Source organism: Balearica regulorum, chromosome 5, assembly GCF_011004875.1.
Source record: "Balearica regulorum gibbericeps isolate bBalReg1 chromosome 5, bBalReg1.pri, whole genome shotgun sequence".
NCBI lineage: Eukaryota > Metazoa > Chordata > Aves > Gruiformes > Gruidae > Balearica > Balearica regulorum.
The window spans coordinates 27,885,225-27,900,481 of record NC_046188.1 but is presented as its reverse complement, the minus strand read 5'-3'; the positions used below and the strand labels follow the sequence as shown (position 1 = coordinate 27,900,481).

The following is a 15,257-nucleotide window of genomic DNA, read 5'->3' as shown; positions in this document are numbered from 1 at the left end:
AATATGGAGCTGGATGTGACCAAAATGGAAGACAACAAAAAAAATCAGAAGATTATTTCAGAAATACCTGGGATGAATACTCGTGCACAGAGCAAGCTGTTACTGAGGTGCTGTGCCCACTTATTCAGCTGTTACACGTGGCCTGACTTGGCTCACCTTGCACCAGATTGAGGTACTCAAGTAATTGTAGCTGCTAATAGACACAAGACCTCTTCCCCAATGTCCACATATAGGTCTCACAGACTTCAGTACAGGAACGGAAGGAAGGGTAGGAGGGAGAGTGAGATATTGAGCCAAGAGCTATAATCCACTCCTGTTATCAAATATAGAGACTTTTTGTCTAGAAGATTAAGTCATTTTAATTTTTGGTCTCTGAAAGCTGAGGCTAGGTAGATTTGTGTCAGAAGCAGCATACACAAAAGTCAATACTGTTAACCACTAGATAACTTTATTTTTAAAAATGTTTCCTTCTCCATTACATAAAAGAGTTTGTGTCTTCCCAGGAGCTCAATACTAGAAAGGATATGCAATAGCTCAAGCTCTTGGAGCAATCACCACCTGGCAAAATTCACACTGGTGAGGAGCCAGATCTTTCTGAACTTGCTGCTGCTTTCTGGGAGCTCCTGTTTGCTTTTGTGATGAAGAGGCCATGTAGGGAGTGTTGGAAAGGATGCAGGTATAGAGCTATTATTGTTGTTGTTGTAGGACCAATTCCATCTTCGTGACTAAGACTGAGTGAAACTTACTGCCGAATAAGGTACTACTTGCTCTGGTGCATGATGGTGGAATTAAGCTCAGAAAGAAAATACCTGGAAACCTGGGCTTGACTGTGCAAGTGTCGGACACCACGCGTGAAATTCCAGGCGTGCCAGTGCCAGGCAGCTTCCACACCCACTGGCAGCCCAGAGAAGGCTGAGCTCTGCCCACAGCTAGGCACAGCAGACCACCCGGGTGGCTTTAACGCACTAGTTTGTCTGAGGGGACTTGCTCTTTCCACGCACTATGGTCGGCTGGAAGGGATTTTTCTTTTTTTCCCCCTAGATTAGTGGAAAAGTTTGCAGGCTTGTGTCCTCACAGGCAGACAAACATGACCTGAAGGAAGAGGAGAAGAAATTGGAGAAGATTTCTTAAAAGCTTCAATAGGTGTCAGATGGCTGACTGGGAAGGACTACAGGACTTCCTTAGTATTGAAGGGCTGGTAAGGTAAAAAAGGCCTTAAAGAACAGACTATCAGCAAAGAAGCTCTTGTTTGGTTGTAAGCAATTTCATTCAAATGCAATATTGATACCAGAGAAGGAGGGAAAGCATAAAGTTAAAACTGTAATCCTGGGACTGGCAGAAGGAAGAAGGGTGAAAAAAGAGAACACAGCTGTCAGTGAGAGGTACCCTGTTACTTCAAAGTTTATTGATCTTGTTTCCTGTGGTCTTGCGTTACAGCAAATAAGGCAATCATCATAACCAGTATCAACATGACATTCACTGTCTTTCATGCAGATGCCACCAGAAGTTGGATGAATGATAATGCTCAAATCTGTGTTTCATGGCTTACTAGTTATTCTCGAAATTGTGTGACTGACTCAAAAGTGCAGAGGAGTGTTAGATATAAACCCTGCACTTAGCCCAGGATTACCTTCGTGCTTAGAGGGGAGGTGGGGAAGGAGTGAGAGGGAGAGATAACCCTTTGGCATATGAATACTCTGCAAATTACAATGCCTGCAGCCTTGTCATCACCCAGCAGAGTCCCGGTCTCACTCTCTGTCACTGCAATGTCCCATCCCAAATGCAGCAGATGAATTTAATCACACAGAGGCCTGGAGCACTTTCCACATTGGAAACAACCAGTTTCTGTGACTGAAATGAAAGTGGAAAATTCCCAGCACAGTTAAGCTCAGACTTTCCTCCAGCCGAACTGCTCAGCAAGCAAGGGTTATTCTAACCACTCATCACATCGACTTGAGGGAAGCTGCAGAGCTGCTTCTCCATTTTAAATGAGAAGCCGCACTCTAAGAGGATGGCTAGCAGACAGCAGGGGAAGCCCGACGGTTGTGGTTGCAGGAGCTATACAGATCAGGCCACACCGCAGTCACCCCTCGACTATGGGGTAACCCTCCGTCCCAGCCCTGGGCCTGACCCCAGAACCTGACTGGTGAGGCAAAGGTTGCAGCATGATGGTTTTGATGGGGCAGGCACACATTCACTGCCGGGAGAGGGACCTTTCATTAGCCAGCTGTGTCCATCTCCCCGGAGGTGCTTTCCCAAGACATGCAAAAACCAAAAAACACCGCAGCTGGAGGGCACATCTCCCCTCCGGGACGGCCGGGGTTCCCCCCCGGCACCAAGGTCCGACTCTGAGCCCCCTCTCCGGGCTCCCCAGTGTCAGACTCACACACGGGGCATTTTGGGGCGCGGGGCGGGGGGGGGGGGTGGCTGCTCCCAGAGCGATCTCTGGTAAGCAGGACGAGGCGAGTATTACTCCAAATCGCTAGTCACTCTTACTGGCAGCCTTGGCGAGAGAATAAAGCCACGTTTCCCTAAGAAACAAAGACGCGGGGCACCCACAGCTCCTGCTTCCCCTCCCGGCAAATTTAAGCATCCCCGAAGACCGCGGGTGGCGGGCAGAGCTATTTCTCTCGCCGGGTATTTCCCGGTGCTCATGCAACGCGGACCCCTTTTTCCTACCGTGCAACGTGTAGAAATACTGTAGAAATAGCACATTAGCCTCTCCAGAGAAACAACACCTTGGCAAACCGGCGGAGCGGAGCTGCCTCTCTTCCCGGCGGGGAGGGAGGTCTCCGCGCCGCCGGCCCCGGCACCCACCGCCCCCTCCGGCGCGGATATCGAGCTCCTGCTGGGAGAAATGTCACTCTCCAGACTCGAGAAAATATGTTTTTCTCTCTCTCTCGCTCTGTCCACATCGTTGCGGGGTCTCTCCCCCAGCCCTTTCCCATCCGGGTCAAGGAGATGGAAAAAAAGAGAGGCAGAAGCGCCTGCATTTGCTCCATTTGCTTCTGACGCCAGAAGGGATTTAGATATATTACCGGCAGCTTAGTTAGAGAGTCTCAAACCACACCAAGTGAAAAATAAACGAGCAGGAACAAACGCATTGTTTTTAAGCACGCAGTCGGGGAGCACCAGCGCAGGAGCAGGGGCAAATGTTGCTCCGGTTATTCCGGAAAGCTCCTGGGGAAATGAACCGCCTCCCGCTCCCAGAAAACGTCCCGGTTGGTGTAAGACACAACCACACTGAAAACATAAATACGTACATATACATACAACCGTCCATGGATCGTGCGATGGGAAAGGACTGGCACTTACCGCTGTCCTTCCCGCGGGCAGAGAAAGGGGGGGGGCATTTCTCGGCCCCGGGGGCTTTCCCTGCTTCCCCCGCAGCCGGAGACGGGGCTCCCCCTCACCCCCGGGGCCGGGTGAGGCAGTGCGCCCGGGCGAGGCACTGCGCGCAATATGCGCGGGCGACCGCGCTCTCTGCGCCCAGGCGTGCGCTGCCAGGGCAGAGCGATCCCGGTGCCGCGTTTCCCCTGCTCCTCTCTTTACGAGGGGGTGCCCCAGCTGAAGGGGAGGGATGGGGGGAGCAACCTGAGACTACCCGTACGGCTTCCCGGACAAAAACCTGGCGCCTCGAAAGTGATAAAAACCCAGGCTATCGCGAATTTTACCCCGTTTACTGCCGATGTTGCCTCACGGTGTCCCCTGCCTCCGGGTGAGGGCCACGAAAGCGCCACCGAAAGCACAGGCTGCGGCCCCGCGGGGCCTGGGGGGGCTGCTCCGGGGCCCGGGTATCCCCCCACCCCCAGGGCTGGGAGACGGCAAAGAGCCGCTGCAGTAAGCGGGGCAGAAGGGGGGCTGCGAAGGGCTGCAGGCGGGTGTCGCGGCCGGGGAAGGGGGGGCTGCTCACCCGGTTGCTTTCTGCAGTTGTCATACGGTCACCTTGAGCTGGCATCGGGCGGGTGTCGCCCGGCGGGGGGGCTCGGGAAGCGATTCTCTTGGGCGGGAAAGCCCGTGGGGTCCTTCGGTGTCACGGCGGGGGTCGGGCTCCCCCCTACACCCCGGCGCTTGGGGTATTACCTGCGGTTGGCCTTCCCACGCCGATTCACTATACAGATGTCCGAGCCTGTTAAGGTCCTTTCGCCGCTGCCACCGAATTTGATGGTTCTAACTGCCTAAAACCTTTCCCTTAGTCCAACGAATGAGCCCTCGTACGCATAAAGCCACAAACATATATCTAAAGGAGACCAATTTTAACGCGCATCTGTACATTCAAAGAAAATACTACCCGGGAAATACAAGTACAAAAATTTTAGCTGACTTTTAACAAAAACGTTTCTGAAAGTCAAACTAAAGTTCATCTTTATTGTCTAAATTCACACCAACCCTACATCTTTGGCATTGTTTCTCGGAACAGTATGCTCAGATTTGTTTGTAAATGAGAAACTGTATTTTATGTGTATAAGCACAGAAATACTGAAGGTAATAGGTTCAGAAGTTTTAAACCTTTTTTGTTCCTGAAGAAACTACCCGCAATTTTTAAAAGAAAGTTTTACAGCTATTAGTACAGGAAGCCGGCCCTGAAAGTGTTTTGTACCTTCTGCGGTGCTGCAGCTGTCCAAATAGAAAATGATTGTTGATTTATAATAACAATACATTAATAATTCATCTAGGATTATTTTATTCTTCTAAATGAATTTTCCACTCCGAACATCTCAATTGTTTGGCCTTGCAACTATATTTAACAGGAGTGGGGTTTATAATAGAATTTCTTTTTTAAAGTCGCAATTTACTAGTGAAGGATATAGGTTAAAAACAACAAGGTAAAAAGGACACCTTATTCAAATCCCATGAAGCCCCCACCTTCATCCTAAATTGTGTGCATACAAAGAATAAACAAACCCTTCAAATGTGAAGAACAACGGGATGATGTTTGTTTGTTTTTTTTTTTTCTTAAATGACATTTCATCTATTACTCCTATTCTAAGTGAAGGGTGTTTGTATGTAAGTGAAGGGAGCTATTATGTGCCTTATACCCTGGTATCGAGAGACTAAGAGGCTGTTCACAGTACAGCTGATACAAGAGAGACGTCGGACAAATATCTGCAGGTTTTGACAATGAACGGAAGCAGCTGGACTCAGTTTCCTAAATTGCTGAGCAGTTGCTGAGTTCGTAGATACGGGCACCAACCTCTGAACTCGTGCCCAAGCCCCACCTCGGCCGCTTCGCTCTGCCCCTGCCCAGCGACCGGCAGCAGGTCACTGGCCTGGGTTAGGTCTCGCTTCCAGCTCTCGATCCTGGAAGTCGCAGAGATGCAGTAAACCTCTCACTGCACTGCAGCGAGCTTCTGACTCGGCCTCCCGCCGCGGTCACCCGTGGTTTGCCTGATTTGGGATAAGCATCGACCTTTCTTATGGAGACAAGCCCTGGTACAGGGCTGCGGGGGGGGGGGGCGTCGCTAGTAGCAGCATCTCCAGCAAGGCTGTATGGTGACCCTCGTAGCAGCTATACTTTGTAGGTCTCGCCAGCAAACTTCCTCCGGAGGCCTTGGCATCACCTTTCTTCCCATCGTATAGGTCCTAGTCTCCCACAAGCAGCAGGAAAAGCCCACACCTCCCAAGGTCCTTCTGTTCCCCTGCCCCATCGCTGAGCACCTTCTGACTATTGGGCGGTCTGACGTGACCTAAAACACTCCAAGGAAAAAACAACCCAAACGAGAGTATCTCAGATCTCATCTTTGAGGAGAAGGAAAACTGTCAAGGGAAACACTGGTAAAGCCGGGCGGATGCAGCACGCATCAGTCCCGGGGCAGTGGCGGGGGCAGGCGGTGAGCAGCAGCCCGCTGTGACACGGAGCCCTGCCGCCGGGCCCGAGTCGGTGGCACTGGGATGTCCCAGAGGAGTCTGAGCCGCGCTCAGGCAGCGAGCAGCCCCTGCCGCCTGTCGGCGTGGAGCCGCCCGTAGCCGCTGAGACGATGTCTCTGTGCTCAGCACTGCAAAATTCCCTCACCTTCCTCCCTCCAGCTCCGCCGCTTGAAGCAATCCCAGGGCGGTGCATAGACTGCAAAGGCCGGATCCAGTTGTCCGGCCTGGAAGCTGCCCCCGTCGCGGGTGCTCCGGGGCTCCCTTGCCCGGCATGGGGCTTTTCTGCAGTCCCGCCGCTGGTCGTGCTGCGCCCTCTCCCTGAGAGGGGCCCGGGATATGGGGCTGGAGGTGGGCAGCCGCGGGAGGCTGCAAGGGGTCGCCCCGACGTGCCGGGCTGCTGGCCGCAAGCCGCCCCTCTCCCGCAGCCCCCGGGCTGCACACTTCCTCGGGGCTGGGTGGGGGTCCCGGCAGGGGCAGGGGGTCCCTGTAGCGGGCAGCTACAGGCTCTGCAGCTCGGACATCGCAGCCCCTGGAAAAAGGCGGAGGGGGGGCGGGGGAGGCGGAGCGGCTGCAAAACCACAGCACGACGAGGGAAGCCAAAATGCCCCTCAGCGCTGCGGCTGTCCCCGCATTGTCCCTACCTTACTCGTTATTGCTGCGTTTGGCAGAAAACCCACGGAGAAGCCACTCTTAAATGCCGTTTTCTGACGGCGCCAGAAGCCCGAGGGGGGGAAAAAAAAAAAAAAAAAAAAAAAAAAAGCCGAGACAGCATCTACCTCTCCCCGGGAGCGGAGTCACGTTAGGTGGGCAGTGGCGAGGAGCAGAGGTCTTCTTCCCTCGAAATAGCCGTTTTTCTCCAAAGGAAAAAAAAAAAAGTATATTTACAGCACTATTCTACATTAAACATTGAGGCGTTTCAACGTTTGTAAATGCGCTGGGTGGGTATTATCCTCTCCGTTATTATACCGAAGTTACAGGAGAGAAATATTTTGCAAACGAAATCGCGACGGCCCGGTGCGAAACCCGGCCCTTGAGCTCTGCACGTCCGGGGCATCCGCCGTGTAAAAACCACTGAGTTTCACCGCAGAAACCATAAGCTGGGGAGGCAGAACTTTTGTTTTACTTTATAAGAAAACAGCGACTGATAGTGAACCCCACTCTCGGTCCCGTCTTTGCTATTTTACGTCGCAAATAATTTATTTTCGCGTGCGTCACTAATGTCACCGGCCCTTTGGGGGGTGAGGTGAGAGGCGCGACGGTGGGGTCCCCCCGGTGAGCGACCCCGAGCGCAGCTGCAGAGTCGGGCAAGGCAGGAGCGGATGGGGCAGGGAGAAAAGGCCCTTCGGATCGCTCTCCGCGTCCCTTTTTCTCCCCCCCCCCCGTTTTATTCTCACAACGAAAGAAAACTCTCAGAGCGGGAACGATCGAGTTTTCTCTAGGCTGTAAAACATTAAAATGGCTACAAATCTTGCAGCGTAGGCCAAAGAGCTTGCTTTCTTTCATAAATCTGATCGCATGTCCTACCCTTTCAGGAAAAAAGAACTCTGGGGTTTGTGACTATATAATGCAAGGAGAGACGAGGTTTCGGAGGAAAGCGTTAACAGCCCTTTTGCTTTAGAAATGCCTCCGGCCCATACTCCGTTCTGGCGCGCCCGGGCCCTGCGTGTCCCACCTTCTCCCGTGTTTCCACCTGGACTGACTTCCCGCGGTCCTTCGTCCGCCGCTGGCACCGGTATCCCCACCTGCAGACAAACCTCAGGTCATCTCCGAGGTATCTCCCTTCCAGAAGAACAGGGCATCAACGAATAGAACGCATAGTATGAAGGTATCCGTATGCACATTTTTGGTAAGGGCTTTATGCACACGTAAAGCTCTAGGAACTGAAAACCCTTAAAGAGAAAGGATCGAGAGAAAAAGGACGCACTTTCAAACCTTATCAAGAAGGATCGCCACCGCCGTTAAGTCCCGAAGATAAGTATTTATGGGGTCGGTTTAGCCGTGGGAAAGGATTAGCGGACACAAAGTCAAGTGAGGAAACTTCCTCCCCGGCGGAGCCACCTGCGGGGGCGCAGCCCGGACCGCTGCCCGCCGGCCCCGGCGACCCCTTCCCCAGCCCCGCAACGCCCTTCGGGCTCACTCCGCGGCAGTGCACGGCCGCAGCCAAGGAGGAACCCTGCTCTCAGCCGAGGCCTCCCATACCAAAGAGGCGAGGGAGGGGATAATTATTTTCCCCCTGGAATTCCGGAGACATTTGTTATAAATCGTCCGGCGAAGGCAAAGCCCCGAGGTGTGCAGGAGAGCAAGGCAGAGCCGCACTTGGCTTGTAGCTGCCTCTCGTAAAAACACAGCCAGGAGATAAATCGGCATTGATTTGCGGCGCTGTGCGGGCGAGCTCCTAAATTCCCCGCACCCTCAGGTGTGCTGGGCTCCACTGGGGCAAGCGGCAGCGGGCGGCCGGCCGGCCACTGCCCCCCTCTGCTCGCCCCCCTCGCCAGCGACACCCCGAAACACTGCCTGGGGTAAGCAAACAGTGCTGCCCCTCACCTTTGCTTGCAGCGACTCCCCTGCCCCCCGCGGGAAGGGCTCCGTCCCTCCCACCTGCCGTGGCACAGAGGAGCCTGCGTGCCTTTGCACACATGTGCACACCAGTGTGTGTGTGTGTGTGTGTGCGCGATCCCAAGTGAAAGCCACGAAGAAAACCAACGACTATCGGAGTCATAACTTCTGCTGTGTGTCGAGGAAGACGACAAAGCTACCAGGACTCTCTTAAACGCTTCTGGTTACTTGAACGCAGCTCGAAAATGCAATTATTCCTGTAGGTGGCACTGGTACTAGGTGTTGCAGAAGCGAAGGCAGAAATGGAGAAAATTGCCTAGGAATTCCCAATTGGTTCCTATAATTTAATGCAGAACAATAGAGGTATTTTTTTCATTTACTCTGAATTCATGTAACATGTGACAAATGAAAACCCGATTGCTTTATTAGAACAAAATATGCTTTTAAAATCTGGCCCTCTGTAGCTTTATGGCCTGGTCCGTGAGAATTGTCTATTTCCCTATATGTCATTAAACAAATCCTAGTGCAAAGAGAAATTAACTCAGCACCGCTCATTCAAGTCAAATGTTTGCACCAGGAAAGCCCTAATGAGACACTGTCTGGTTTCCAGAGGGGTTGCTAAGAACAAGTGGCGGCAAAGTTATTAAATCTGTCCAAGCAACTAACACATCATTAAGACACTCCCCCCCCCCCCCCCCCCCCAACTCTCCCAACCTCGATCTGAATATTCAAGCAAGGGGGGAAGGAGTAGGACGGTGGCACCGCCGCCGTGGGCCGGGTGGGATGTCCCCCGCTCCGGGGGGCTGCGCTGGGCAGCCCCCGGGGATCGGCAGCGGGGAAAGGCGCGGCGGGGTTTGGGGGGGGGGAACCTCAGTCCGTTCCTTCGCCCATTTTCGCACTACTGTACATTTATTTCACCTGTTCTTTTGTCTGCAGTGTATTCCAGTAGAATGCAGGCGCCTGCTCTTGCCTTCCCTGGAGAGGATCTGCTACGGACCTGAGACGGGGGAGTCAATTCGGACAAGGCAGCCGGGTCGGTCTGTTCCCTCCTGTCTCCCGGGAAGGAGCCAAATGCCCGGAGGCACTCGCTACGGGTCGCCTGCGCTTTTACAGACCTTGCCAGCTCATTCTCCCACCGGGCCGGGGGGCGGCTCCCCGCAGCATCCCCGGGGACTGAGAGTCCCGGCCGGGCCGGGTGCTGGGAACCCACCGGCGCCGAGCCGCGGGGAGCCGCTGCCCAAGCACAGGCGAGATGTTTGCGCCCCAGCGAAGGCGCCGAGACAACCCGACATTGCGTGGACCTTTTCTAACCGGTGAAGTGGAGCTTCCCTGCTCCTACACGCCAGAACGGAGATTTGCAGACGGTTGCGTCCTCATACTAAAAGCATGACGCTCAAAAGCCTTTTGCCTTGATTTCTTGCTATCTTCCTTTTCCCTTCAGATTTTGGGGTCTGTCACCGCCAAGGTGACTCCAAGTCCTGACTGTATTTTGCCCGCCATTGCGTCATAAGGGTGCAGGAAGTGTTCAGACATGGCTTGTTTGTATCCGACGAAACTTCATTAAACAAAACTTGTTCCTATTACATTTCCATTCTCCGTCTTGTCCCTGATGTCAAAACAATTTCTTAAAATTGAAATCACATATTCACACATGGCATTGCCTTCCCTCCACCCCCCAGCTTGTTTGAGGACGGGACAACGTAAAAAAAGAAAAATCTTTTGTGGCAGTTTCGGAGTTGTTGCGAGTATTTCCGTGAACGTTTGAATATTATATTAATTCAATTAATGTAAAAATACTCCCTCCTGGATTCACACGTACTTTCGTACATGAACGCGGACAATTTATGTGAACAGAAACGTGTAAGAGTGCTTTTTTTAGCGAGCTAAAATAAGGCAGCGGGCAGCAATAAGGGACGTGACATCTACCAACGAAGGATCGGCAACGTGTCCCAGGATTATTCCCACAAAGCCTTTTTCCTCGAAGACGGGAGAACAAACGGAAAACGAGGCCTGCCCCTGCAGAATGGTGGGGGCTGGGGGTCACCAAGGGGTTCGCGGGCTGTGGGGAGGCGGCGGTCCCTGCCTGCAGCCGCACGCTGGCTGAAAGGGGCATCTCCCCCGCAAAATCCCCCCTCTCCCTCGCAGCCGCTTCCAAGCAAACGTCTGCCGGGGGCTTGTTTGAAGTGCGCTTGTGCCGGGTTACGCGGGAGGGTCAGCACACCTGAGATCTGGGGGTCAGGCCGGGCATTTTCGAGCCCGCAGGCTCGGAAGGGGGAGCGGGAGCGGCGGACGGACCTGCCTTCCCTCCCCGGGGGAGCGCGGGGTGAGCCGGGACCGGCCCTGCACCCCGCCCCGCGCCCTGCTAAGGCACAGTGCCATCGCTAACTTGCTAGGGTCAGCTATTTTGTCGCATAAGGAAATGCACATGGCAGCCAGTGAGTGATACATGAAGGCCCCTTCATCCTGCATTTGCTTCCTTACACGTCCCGCAGAAAATGGGAGCGATCCTGGGAGATCCCGTGGGATTTTATACGCCCGCGTGTAGAAATAGCTCTGTACAAAATGAAAGCCCCATTTCAAAACTTCTTTGGTCTCATCTCTTTCTACATCACACAGCACCGTTGCTCCGGGATGGGTCACCGCCAGCCACAGCCTAAGGCTGTCACTGTCCTTCCACCTGCCTCTGCCCCGCTTTTCCCTGCCTTTCTTTCAGAGGTGTCCAAAAGCTTCTCTAACCCCCACCCCACACCCCTCCACACACACCCCCGCTCCTGCTCCAAGGTGTTCTTCGCCCTTCAAACGGTCTCATCGCTTGGGCGGGGTGGTGGTGGTGGTGGTGTTGGGGCGTGGGGAGGAATTTCGCGGGTCTGCACTGCATGGCAGGAGCTGGGGGGGGGGGGGAGGGGGGGGAGGCAGGGGCAGCTGCGACAGTGTGCAACAGTCCCTGCGACAGCAGCACTACGCCTGTGTGGCTCTAACCTCTGCCACTCCAAACCCACACCTTCCCCAAACCACCTCGAGAAACCCGGCCACCCGACTACACACACACACGGGGGTGGGGGGGGGCCTTTGTCCTTCGGGAAGTGTCGGGGGGGTTCAACTTACAAAATATGTTGCCGTACGAGCATCCTTGTGCCTTAATAGCTCCTCAGTAGCCACCTCCCCTCGAGGAAGCAGAGGGGTTTAGCTTCCTTCAAAAAAGAAGTCATTAAAGATCTGCAGCTTCAAAGAGGGGCTGGGGGCGTGTGCCGCGTTTTATTTGGCTGATTTCTTCCTACAGTGGGAGAGTGGAGGAAGCTGGGGATCAGCGAGGCACTACATGCAGCGGAGCCCCTACAGAAAGGCCCTCATGGAGGACGGGCTGTCTCTGAAGGCGGCTCAGGGAAGCAGGACCCGGGCACGCCGAGGTGAGCACGGCGGCACTGGGGGCCTCGGCCGCCTCCCAGACCGGAGCCCGGCCGGAGGGGCGGGATGCTGCCGCGCCGGGACTCCGCTCCCAGCTACGGGAGGGGCCGAAACGAGCCCAAGGGCCGGGCACTCTCTGGAAGGCCTCTGGCCCCGGAAAGCGCCGGAGAAGGCCCTCAAGGGCGGGGGGAACCAGGGGCTGCCAGCCGCCGCCTCGTCGGTACCGGCCGCGCAACGGGGCTGCTGCCGTAGAGGCGATTTGCTGCAGGCAACGCACGCCAGGTCCGTTTCGTGGAGGAGAGAGGGCGAGAGAGCTGGGTTTGAGGGAAAGGAAAGGTGGGGGAGCAGCCTCTAGCTGCCCTCTGTGATGCCCCGGTGTCGGGATTGGGCAGGCAGAGGCAGTGACCCCGGAGGGACACCGGCTGCCGGCACCCGGGGCTCCGGCAGCATCGTGCGGGACAGCACAGCTCAGTTCCTCTCTTCGGCACGGAGGGGAAGGAGCGGGAGGGGAAACCCGGCTCTTCGCTGGCCCTTGCCCGAGTCTCAGCCCCCCCCTTTTTGCTTTGCCCAGCCGGGGGGACGCGCGGTGGAAGCGCGGGTGCGTGCCGGGGCGGCCGCCGGCGGAGAGGCCCGCACCTCGGGGGGGGCCCCCTGCCCGGCCACGCGTGCCCTTCCCCGGGTGCAGAACCCCCGACCCTGCACCCTCCGTCCTTTCCCTGCCGTCTTTCCCCTCCGACTCTTCAATGATTTCCTACCTGAAAAAAAAGTAATCTTTTTGCCAGGCAGGTCAGAAGCGATCAACAGGCTGTTGTATATTATAATGTTTTCATATTCCTCTCGGCTCCCCCTGCCCTCTACCGACTCACTGTAGATGTGACCTTTGGTATTTCAGCCCACACTCAGCAGTTGAATGGAAACAAGTTGAGCACGTTCACTTCTGATAAACATTATCCTTAAACCACTGGAGACCCGAGCAGAGTAAACGAGCTTTTCCGACAGGACCACATCGGGAACACACATTGAGAAAGGGAAAGAAACCAAATATCCAGGAGATCAGAGGCGGGCTCAGGGGTGGAGGGGTGGGAGAGGGAAGGAGGGGGAACAGACAGGTTGGAGGACACGGCAGGGAGGAGGGGGAGGTAAGAAAAAGGACACAATTGTGAGCACAATAGGCACAGATGGGGAGAGAAACCGCCCGGGCAGCGTGGGAGAGCAGCGCAGGGTCACGCCCGAGCATCCCAGCAACCCTGGGGGAGCTTCAGGGGCGCCGACCGGGTCCAGGACTCGTGGGGCCAGGCTTACAGCAGCCGTGCGCCCGCAGATGGCCCCCGGCCACACGCCGCTGGACCGGGCTGAAGCGCCGGGAGGGGAGGGGAGGCGTGTGCGGGGCGGCCGGGCGCGGCGGTGGCGGGGCGGCAGGCAGAGCCCGGCAGGCGGGGAGCCCAGGCTCTGCCGGGCGGGGAAGCACAGCCTTGTCGGGGTGAGTCTAGCGACTCTCCTTCGGGAAGAAGCACGGGGTTAATGCGGATCGGAAGTTTTACGGACGCGCACCCACTTCCATTGTTTAATTACATAATTACTTAATTAAAGGCTGGATCCGGGTCCCACTAGTTCAATGCCTCCTGCCTTAAAAATATCCCAAACAGGTCAGCTCACAACACCGAAAATAACTCTGGCTTCAGCAAATGCCTGCGAGTATTGCCTGCGCAGCGTGCCATCGCTTTCGGACGATGGCATTTGCGCGGGGCGGGGATCCCCTTTACCAAAAGTAATTTTATCTAGGTTGAGGAAGCACTACAATTTACAAGTGTTGATATTCTGAATGGGCAAACCACGTTTCTGAAATACAAAACGGCCATAGAAAATTTGTTGTTGTGTTGTTTTGATTTTTTTTTTTTTTAAATCCGCTGTGGAGGAAACAGAAATATCCGCCGATATTCCGATGAAATAAAGAGATACCTGCGAAAGAACCACGATCGCCTTCTTTCCACCACTAAACGTCTGCAACATGCCATTAATTTCTGGGCGATCTCCTGCAACATCCTACTTATTCCTAACTATGCACGTTGATTGCGATATATGCAGGGTCTGAAATCTGGCTCAATTAGGGTTTTTTTCTAAAAATATATTACAAACATTTCAATTAAAAGAATATGTATATAGTGTTCACACACACCAGCGACATCAATTTCATATTTTACTCGCTGATATTTCGTGCACTCCGGTCACTACTTTTTTTTTTTTTTTTTTCCCGTTTTATTTAATTTATAGAGCATGTACCTTCGAGACTCTATTAAAAAAAAACCCAAAAAACAAAACCAAAACCCCAAACCAAAACACCTACAAATAAAACAAAACAAGCGGAAAATTATCTCAGGGAAAAAACCCAAACAACAAACAACAAAAAACCCCACGATAAATTCTTGGTTGGAGCTGGCAAGCCCACGATCTCTGCGTCCAACATGATGTACGTGGGATGTATGTGAGAGACCCACACACAAGCTCACAGATCAGGATCCGTACACCTAATGCCAAACCAAACACTTCTTCCACATACACAAACACGCCGTGACCCACACATACTTTAATTCCTACCAGCTTTGTCTGTTTTTCTTTTAACTGTTAATATGTAGCAGTGTCTTTGACAAAGTTGAAATCAGCTGCGAGGCGTTGACATTTTACAGTTAAGCGCGGTGCAATACTTAGCGTGGGGATTAAAACAAAACCGGAGCCGGGCTTTGACGGCCGGGGAATATCGGCATCCCGATGCCCGGGCGCCGCAAGCCCCGTCCCGTCTCCTCCCGGGGCAAGCGAAGCTGCAGCTGATTTCCCCACCGGTTTGGGGTTTCCACCAAAACTGACTCAAGTCGTATCGCTCACAGCTTTCTCGTACACCGCCCGTGAAATATTCGTTATGAAAAAGTGCTTTATTACAAGAAGACGACCGTAAACAAGCAAGAACTTCTCTCCCGCATCTGCAAAGTCAACGGGGGGAAGCCGCGTGTGTGTCAAGACGTCGCTCTGCTTCTGCCAGGGAAAGGGGGCACCCCTCTGCAAGCCCCGACGCCCCCTTCCCGGCCTCTTACTCTGGGAGAAGGGCCGGGAAGGGCGGCGCAGCAGCCCGGGAGGTACCCTGCCCTGCCCTGCCCTGCCCTGCCCGCCGCGGGCCCCGACGGTGCCGGTACCCCCCCCCCCCCCCCGGTACCCCTCGGCCAAGTGATGCCCTACCACGGTGCCAGCCCCGCTCAGCACCGCCCCGGCATTAACTGGACTTTCCGCGCAACTTACCGCCGGGCAGGTAGGAAATAGTCATTTCTATTGTGGCGGGGACCCAGGTGCCGAGCACGCCTGCGAGGCAGAGCGGAAGGGCCGCCAGCACCGCGCTGTCCGTCATCTCTCCTGGCCATTAGGAGGGCGGCTGGGCGGCG

General features: G+C 54.5%; 1 long non-coding RNA gene across 2 annotated transcripts in view; it reads right to left on the bottom strand.

Moving 5' to 3' along the window:
- LOC142602018 (uncharacterized) overlaps positions 1-15,241 on the bottom strand; it is a 29,572-nt gene extending 14,331 nt beyond the window's left edge. The window contains exon 1 of one of the 2 annotated variants that reach the window (XR_012835633.1): positions 15,118-15,241. This is a non-coding gene — a long non-coding RNA (uncharacterized LOC142602018). The remainder of the gene's footprint in view (positions 1-15,117) is intronic. The other variant, XR_012835634.1, reaches the window with a different exon arrangement.
- Between the last annotated feature and the right edge of the window lie 16 nt (positions 15,242-15,257).